The sequence below is a fragment of the Puntigrus tetrazona genome, unplaced genomic scaffold, assembly GCF_018831695.1.
Source record: "Puntigrus tetrazona isolate hp1 unplaced genomic scaffold, ASM1883169v1 S000000186, whole genome shotgun sequence".
NCBI classification, from domain to species: domain Eukaryota; kingdom Metazoa; phylum Chordata; class Actinopteri; order Cypriniformes; family Cyprinidae; genus Puntigrus; species Puntigrus tetrazona.
This window is the reverse complement of record NW_025047857.1, coordinates 1-9,414: the sequence shown is the minus strand read 5'-3', so window position 1 is coordinate 9,414 and position 9,414 is coordinate 1. Positions and strand designations below refer to the sequence as shown.

General features: G+C 37.2%; 1 pseudogene; it reads right to left on the bottom strand.

The window, feature by feature from the left end:
• Window positions 1-609: 609 nt before the first annotated feature.
• Window positions 610-9,206, bottom strand: LOC122333158 (annotated as a pseudogene).
• Window positions 9,207-9,414: the final 208 nt, after the last annotated feature.

The window sequence follows — 9,414 nt, the reverse complement described above, 5'->3', positions numbered from 1 at the left end:
TTTCTAACATAAATTCGGGTCTGTGCTCACACAGATATATCGCACGACTATCGGGAATACAATCCACAAGGATTATATAATACGCGACTAGAACGATAATATCATAATACGAGGAAAATTATTTACCATTTAGGTTCCTTGGCGGAAAAAGTCATTCGAGATCGTTTTAAACAGCACGAGGGCAAGTAAAGGTTCACATTTTAAATTTTGGAGCAAACTGTTCCTTTAAAAGGGATGTTTCAGCCCCCAAAAACAATTTCTGTCATCATTTACTTTCTTTCTAGACATTTTGCCAGCAGCCGAACGGTTTCCGGTCGCGTTGACTTCCGCTGTACGAACCAAAGATAAAATGGAAGTCGATGGGAACTGAAAAAGTACGGCTGCCCTAACTCTTCAAAATGTCTTTTTTTTGTGTGTTGCAATGGGCTCCATTGAGAACTGAAACTGTTCAGTTACCAACACTATTCAAAATATCTTCATTTGTGTTACAGTAGAACAGCATGCGTCTGTTCAAAGAGAAGAAAGCCATATAAAAAGTAAAAAATCTGATACCACTGTACTGTGTTTTGTCAGTACAATGCATTTTTATCGTTCCATAACGCACTCCTACTGGAATAGAAATCAAATCGAATCAGCCGGCTTTCTTCAGCAGGACGAAGAAATGCGGACAGGTTTGAAAACGACACGAGTGCGAATAAACGACGACAGAAATTTCGTTTTCGGGCCGGTCTGTTCCTTTAAGACGTGATCATAAACGAGCACTTCCAGCCTATGTTGCTACACACTCTTCTCTCGCATACAAACACAACACACACACACACACACACACACACACTGCTATGCATGAGGGGTCTTGGTGAGAAGCCCGATACAGAGGTTGCCAACACGAGGGACGGTGATATCCAATCACTCGCTGTTTAGTGTGTCTACGGAAGTGAGCGGAGAAAGAGGAGGAGCTCATTCGGCCGGCACCATGTCTTTGTGGTGCCTCATAATGTGCTGGTTTTTCTCCGAAGGTCTCCGGAAGCCCTTCGAACAGTACTGACAGCGATGCGGATAGTCCTTCGTGTGGATGGAAATAACGTGTCTTTTGAAGCCAGACGCATCTCCCGTGCTGTAGTCGCAATACTGACACTGATACACCCTCCGTTCTCGCGACCTTCCGAGCCGCCGGCTTTTCTTTACAGCGGCGCTGCTAACTGCGCCCGCGCCTATAGTCCTCTTGGGGCGGGCTTTTCTGTGGGCGGGCTTGCGGCGGCGACGCCTGCGTGGGCGGAGTCGGCGACTGCGCCTCCGGCTGCTGCTGCTGTTCTTTAGTGTGAACGGATAAGATGTGGCGGCTGAGAACGAAGGGGTCCGCGATCTTGAAGTTGCAGTGGCGGCACTGGTGCAGTTTCTTGGCTTTATGCGACGCCGAGTGCTTCTTCAGCTCGGACGGCCGGTGGAAGCCTTTGCCGCAGACGGCGCATTTATGCGGGTAGTCTTTTCGTGCACGGAAATGACGTGGCGCTTCAAGTCGCTGGAGTTTGAGCTGCGGTGGTCGCAGTGGCTGCACTGGTGTCCCCGGGCGTCCTCGTGCGTGGCCGCGTGCTGCGTGAGCTCGTCTTCCTCGCCGAAGGTCTGGCCGCAGCGCTCGCAGCGGAACGGCAGCTCGCGGCTGTGCTTCGTCTTCACGTGCGTCTTCAGGTTGGACGAGTCGGCCGATTTGTAATCGCAGTACATGCACGAGTACGGCTTCTCGCCGGTGTGCGTGCGCATGTGTTTCTTCAGCTCCGACGGGTGCCGGAAACCCTTGCCGCACTCCACGCAGATGTGCGGGAAGCTCTTGCTGTGCACGGCCAGCAGGTGGCGGTTCAGCAGCCCCTGCTCGGCGGTCTCGTAATCGCAAAACTTGCACTTGTGAGTCTTGGTGGCGGCGGCGGGAGAGAGCGGCGAGGCGATGGCCGTGGGGGACTTCTGCTCCTGGTGGTGGTGCTGGAGGCGGTGCGAGAAGAGCGCCGCCTGCTGGTGGAACTCTTTCCCGCAGGTCTCGCATTCGAACGGCGCTTTGTTGCTGAGCGCGTGCACCTCCATGTGGTTGTGCAGACTGGCTTTTTTGTTGGTGGTGAAGTCGCAGTCCGTGCACTGGTACTTTTTGCGACTCAACACGTCCTGGTGGTGGTTACGAGTGTGGCGCTTGAGGAAGCCGCGGGATTTGAACTTCTTGCCGCATGCGCATGCAGGGGTAGACGGTCAGGGGCTGTCCGTGCGGACCGGCGATGATCGCTGGAGACGAACGAGAGGACGAGGATAAAAGATAATCAGTCTGTTAGCCAGTAACTGACGTAAGGCAATTAAATAAAACTTAGCTAATAAAGTCAGTGCAAGCATTAAGCATTAATACCTGAACAGGCAACATGTCAAAATAAAGAACAGACCCTCTATTTTAAAAAAATCTAGCTTAGCTTCAAGCATCCTTTTAAATCAACAATTGAATGCATGTAAAAAAAAAAAATAGTGTTTTTTATAAAATACTAGTACATCTGTAGCTTATTCTGCACAATGATCAAAGCAGACAGATCACTTCCACCAGCATCCTCAAAGCTTGCACAGTCCTCTGCCACTTCCTGAATCGCACTCACTCATTAAGGGGTTTTATATGCGGTCAGTGTTAATGAACACATTACTTTTCATATGCATACATAAGAGGTGTTCTGCTCTACGCGCCCTTGCCCGTGCTTTTTGATCGAGATGATTCAGAAGATAATAGTGCCTCTGAGACTGTAACAGTAAACTCTGGAAGCGAAAATTCAGTGTTTTTGAGGGGAAAGGGTTAAAAGCATTATTGTTAAACGGAAATACAAAAAACTAATTAAATGTTGGCAAGGCAACATTTCTAACTTTCGCCGGTTTAAGTTAAAGCACTTCAAAAGGTAAAATCATTCAAATTACCGACTGGAAATGAATAAATACTGAACTTAAAAAAATTGAAAATAAAAATTCTTGATTCCAATGAACAAAAAAGTACAATAAAATACAGCAGATAAAGGATCAATTAAAAATTAAAGTACAAAAATTAAATAAATAAATACTGGGTACAATAAACTTAAATGTTAAACAATTTAACATATACAAATTATTACATTCATAAAAATATTTGAAAATTAAAAAAGATTTTTGTTTTCAAGGTAAAAAAAAATTATATTAGCATATTTGTAAAAAATGCATGTTTGTGCTTTTTTCCACCACTCCTTTAATTCATTTTATTTCACTAGTTCATTTGAAATGGTCCTCCAGCATGACGCATAGCGCTACAAACATCCACGTGAAAGTTTAGCACTTTCAAAAAAACCTCCGGTACCCGTTTGACCTGTCGGGGTTCAGCTCGTCTCTTGTTCTTGCCGTGTTGCCGGTTGAGTTTGTCCAGTGCATCCGACTCGTCAATGTGCAGTAACGCGCTCGCCGCTCCGTTCCGGTTCTCACAGCCCTCGTCCGCTCCTGCTCAGATGTATTATTAGAGATCATTTTTCATTAGAAGCATCGTCCAAATCCATATGATTATTTTGCCATTTAAAGCACTCGTACGTTACATTGGAGCACAAAACCAGTCATATATATAGTACAGGTATACACTGCATGGGTCAAAACCATAATTTTGCGAAAATCATTGTTCATGTTCCATGAATATAGCAAAATTTAATTTTTACTTTAGCAATGTGCATTGGATAACTATTAATATTTTGCACTCTCAGATTCCAGATTTTCGAGTAATCTTATCTCCAACAAATACTGTCCTATCCTAACAAACCATCAATGGAAAGCACATTTATTATAAACCTCAATTTCCAAAATGCTTAAACAGTATTATTTTTATATATATATATATATATATATATATATATATATATATATATATATATATATATATATATATATATACAGATTCAAACATTATTTTGTGTCGTGGTTTTTTTAACGCTTAAAGAAACATGCATAATATTTTGGCTCTTCTTTTGTGGTTTCAGGAGAGAAGCCAAAACAATTCGAATTTTGATCAAAACCCTGTGCCGCTTCGACAGCCCTAACGCATGCAGAGCGCTTTGTAGCTAGCAATGCTGCTCGATCCGAAATGCTGACCGTGAAGCAGCGGCCTTCACGCCACGGCATGAAGTCCTTGCTGAGGGCGGTGCTGTCATACGGCCTGTCGTGAGGAACCGGCCCTCCTCCGACCACCACCTCCATGTACACCTCGTCCGAGAGCTTCGATCCTCCCCAGCGCACATGAACAACAGATAAACGGCATCTGACGCTAACAACGGCATCCACACTCAGCGTAACGCCGCCTCATGGCGCTCGATGCTTCAAGTCACAGGTTCTTGCATTCTGCATCTTAAAAAATAAATAAATAAATAAATCACATACGCAGATAATAATAACTATTTTCGAAAGTGGAAGCAAAAGGAGTCGGGCAAGACAAGAAAGACGCCTTTCTTGACGCTCTCAGTGGTTGTGGAGCCGTTGGACGCCTTCCACAAAGTTATATAATTTGACAAGGGCTTTGAGCAAAAACTAAATGTCTATCAGCGTGAATCACATCAACACTGAAGATACTTTGATGGAAATCGACTGGAATATTTTATTATATCAGTAAGTAAATAATAAATAAAATAAAAATTAATTAGTATAATATATATATATATATATATATATATATATATATATATATATATATATTAATTAGTATAATATATATTTATTTATTATTTTTATTATTTTTTATTAGTAAATAATGCACAAAAATCTTTTGTTCGATTCACACACATTATTATTTATTGTTAAGTATAATTTAAAATGTTGGATATGTTTGTATGCATGCAAAATGTAATACACACACACACACACACACACTTTGAGAATAAAGCTAATAGCCGTACGGGCCCGTGTATTGAAGGGTTTCTCACCATCGGTTGCGTGTGATGAGCGCCTCCCACAGACATGTAGACCATCTCTCTCAGCGGCCGGACTAACGGCTCAGCCAGAGTCACCGCGCTCTCCCCGAGATCCACCGCCTCCTGCACACAAACACCCCGCCCTATCACTGGACCGGAGACTCACCTCATGCTCTTCAGCCACAGACAGGACGCATCGAAAAAAAAAAAAAAAGGTTTCCGCTTGCCGCTTTTGAGATATTTTTAACTTGCCCCAAGCAAAATTGAAAAAGTAACTCTAAATATGAAAGACACTGGCTACATCTCCACCATCGTGGACGATCAGAACTAAAGTTGTGGTAAATGTCCAAGAAATATGCAGTTTGACTTTCAATTTCTTAGAAATCATTGAACTGAAGCTTTCAATCAATAGGTCCAACACAGTTTAAGTTAACAATAGCAATACTAACAACTAAAATGATCTATTGCAATGAAACAAGAAATTTTGTGCTAGCAACTCATTTTGAAATTACCTTAATTTTACAATTAATAGAACTTAATCTGTAATAAATTAAAGCTAAATAGAACATTGGGATATTGCAGAATATTAAAATATTGAATAATACATAAAATATTAAAAAGGACAAAAGCTCATAATTCATTATATATATATATATATATATATAAAAATACATATATATATATATACATATATAAAAAATACAATATATATATACACATATATATATATACATACACATACATATATATATACACATACATATATACACATATACATACATACATATATATATATATATACATATATATATATACATATACATATATATATACATATACATATATATATATATATATATATACATATATATATATACACACATATACACACATATATATACACATATACACACACATATATATACACATACACACACATATATATATACACACACACATATATATACATACACACATATATATATATATACACACACACACACACACATATATATATATATTACACACACATATATATATATTACATATATATATATATATATACATATATATAAAAATGAAATATATGACATTCTAAAAGCTAATAACTGACAAAAAAATTTAAAGCTTAAAATAAAAACCAATTCAAGATTGAATTGTATAGGAATAACACTGAAGTAGCACTGGCTCAGGTCTGTTGTTCACTCACCAAGATCGTTTTCTCCAGAGTCTGCTTTAAAGATGTAAACTTTGATGACTTCCTGTCCGCCCTCGCCCTTCTCCACCTCCTGATCATCTATCGCCTCCCAATCACACCTCCTCTCCGCCTCCAGACACCATCTTACCCGCACTCGCCCACTAGAGTTGGAAGAACAGAGCTCGATCAGAACCAAGTGCAGATGATGATGATGATGATGATGATAAAACAAAAGAACTGTAATATTACATAAATATTACTTGGTAAATAAATAAAAAAAGTTATTGCCTATCTTTGAATAATTCAGTCCAAGTTGAAAATGTTGTTCAAACTATTCTGACAAAAATAAATGGATAATAAATGAATATTTAAATGAATAAACAAACAGCCAATTTAATAAACAAACAACTTTGAACTTACAAATAAATGAGACAAAACTACATGACTAAACAAAAGTTGTTGTTTTTTTTAAAATTGTGAATTTTTTTAGAAAAATTAAATGTATTTGGGAAACTTAAGGAATAAAATGAAACAGATGACAAAAACTGAAACAAAGCTAAAAAGGAATTAGCAAAACACAATTTATAAAAATATATATATATAATTTATAAAATTGATATATATATATATATATATATATATATATATATATATATATATATATATATATATATATATATATATATATATATATATATAATTTAAAACAGCTTCACTACAAATAATATAATAGCAAAAGCACAATGTTTTGGGGGGGTTTTTACATAAAAATCTAAGAGAAATATGTAAAAAGAAAATGCAATAAAAAAAGAAGCATTAAATGAAAAACTAAAAGAAAATGCTGCTTTGGCCTCTGACTGATAATAAAATTGAAGTACTAAAAACTAAATGTTCTAAAATATTATAGGTAACACTTTACAATAAAGGTTTCATTTGTTCACATTAGTTAGTAAATTAACAAACACGAACATTACATTCACAGAATATATTCATCGTTGTAGAAAATCCAGTGGTTCACTGTTAGTCCATGTTAAGATTAGCTTAATGTTAACAAACAACTTGTCAATAAAAAGTAGTTTATGTTAACTAATGAACCTTACTGTAAAGTGTTAGCATATTACATCGCGTGATACTGTAAAAAGTAATAAGGACGTAATTGTTATAAATGGAAAAATTGCTCATTTAAGGCGCTGGTAAGTTTGTAAACAAGCAAACGCTTGAAAACATGGAAAAAAGCAGCCTTGGCAACTAACTGGAACGTTTGAAATTACTTCCGAGCAAAGAAAGAATAACGCTTGGGTGAATTACAGGAGATCATGAGGTAATCTCCGCAGCCATTCCGAGTCGTGTTCAGGGTCCTTCCCTCCGTCACCAGAACGCCCTCCGTCATCTCTGCCATGGCAACGCCGCCCTCCTTCCTCCTCGCTCCAGTGACATCACGCAGGTCTCCACGGCAACGCTCTCGTCGCCGCCGCAGTGCACGTACTCGGCGACCACGCCCCTCCACGGCGCGCCCTGATGACGAGCCTGGCCGGAGGAGAAGCCCTGGACAGACGCGCCTCCCCTCCACTCCGACACCAGCACCGTCTCCTGCAGCTCCACCACATACTCCTCTCCTCCTCCTCCTCCCTCTTCCTCCCCTGCACCTCCTTCATCTGCCCAACACGCACACAACTACAGCTTTATTAGGGTTTGGACGATCTGGATCTGATCAGATCCGGGCGCGGCAGAGAAATCTAAACTGCCTTCAAAGTTGTCCAAAAGAAGTTCTTAGCGACTTACATTACTAATCAAACATTTCGCTTTGATATATTTTTGGTAGGAAATCAACAACATCTTCACGGAACATGATCAATAGCGCTAAAATCGATACAATAGGGTACATGATCAATGACGACTTTTTACATTTTGGGGTGGAGTATCCTTTAATAGGGAAAAACTGACAACAATAAAAGTACACATAATGGTAATATTCTTCTTATTATAATATAATAATAATTTATAAATGTTATATAATGTATAATTAAATATGAATACATTATATACAATAAATATATCATATATTTTAATATAATTATACTTTAGAATGTATATAATTATATTCATTATTATAATTAAAATGAAAAGTATTTTTAAAAATATATTAATAACTAAAACAAACGCAATTGCTTACGGAATATACACTAAATATAAATAAGCAATGTTAATTATGAATGTACATTTATATACATCATTTTTTTATTATAAATTAAAATACAAAAAAATAGATTTTTCTAATCACATTATGCCATTTCATATTTGTGTGTGTAAAATAGTTTTTGATCATACAGATTTTTGTTATGTATATTTACATAATAATAATAAATGAAAATAAATGTTTGTTTGCATGATCCATGTGTGTGGTGTGTATTATATATATAGTCACACATACAGTATAAATATTTTTAAAAAGTTTAAACACTCACACTAAATTTGTCTTAAATGTATACATGCATGTGTTTGTATTTATATATACACATAATATACACAAATTAAGCAAACTTATTTTTGGATGCAATTATTCATTAATTAATAATTATGCATTTCAAATATAATTAAATATTACGCATACTTTACGTGATGATTGTTATATATATATATATATATATATATATATATATATATATATATATATATATATATATATATATATATATATATATATATATATATATACACACGTTATTTTAGATATTTGTTATTGTATAATTATTCATATTCAGATGTTAACATATGCTGTGTGTATAATTAAACATTATAAAAAATGATTATATGTATTCACACTCCTGAAAATTCACAAATGTTTCAAGTTATAAAAATATAAATTCTAACTTCACATTCTTTCTCATCTGAGATCAAAACACTGTTTGGTCCGATCAAATGCTGGCAAAATTAGAATAACCTTAACATTGCCATTAAGTGCTCTCCACACACACACAAGGAGTGATCAAACACTGATCGGTGTCTTTATTACCTGGAGCCATGCAGTATAATCTTTGGCTCTTGGGACTGTGAGCAAGCTTTGTCACCTCCTCATCCATCGTCTTTATTCTTCATTGGCCACGGCACAACTAACACAACACACAACATAATTCATTCAAAATGTGTCTGCTAGAGACCATTTATGACAAAAAGAGGTGCATATGCATTGGTAGAGAGAGAGAGAAGTAAACATGCGTGATAGGCTTTGGAAGAAGAGCTGCTACAATGTAAAATACACAACGGGTTCGAAATAAACAAGGCAGACAG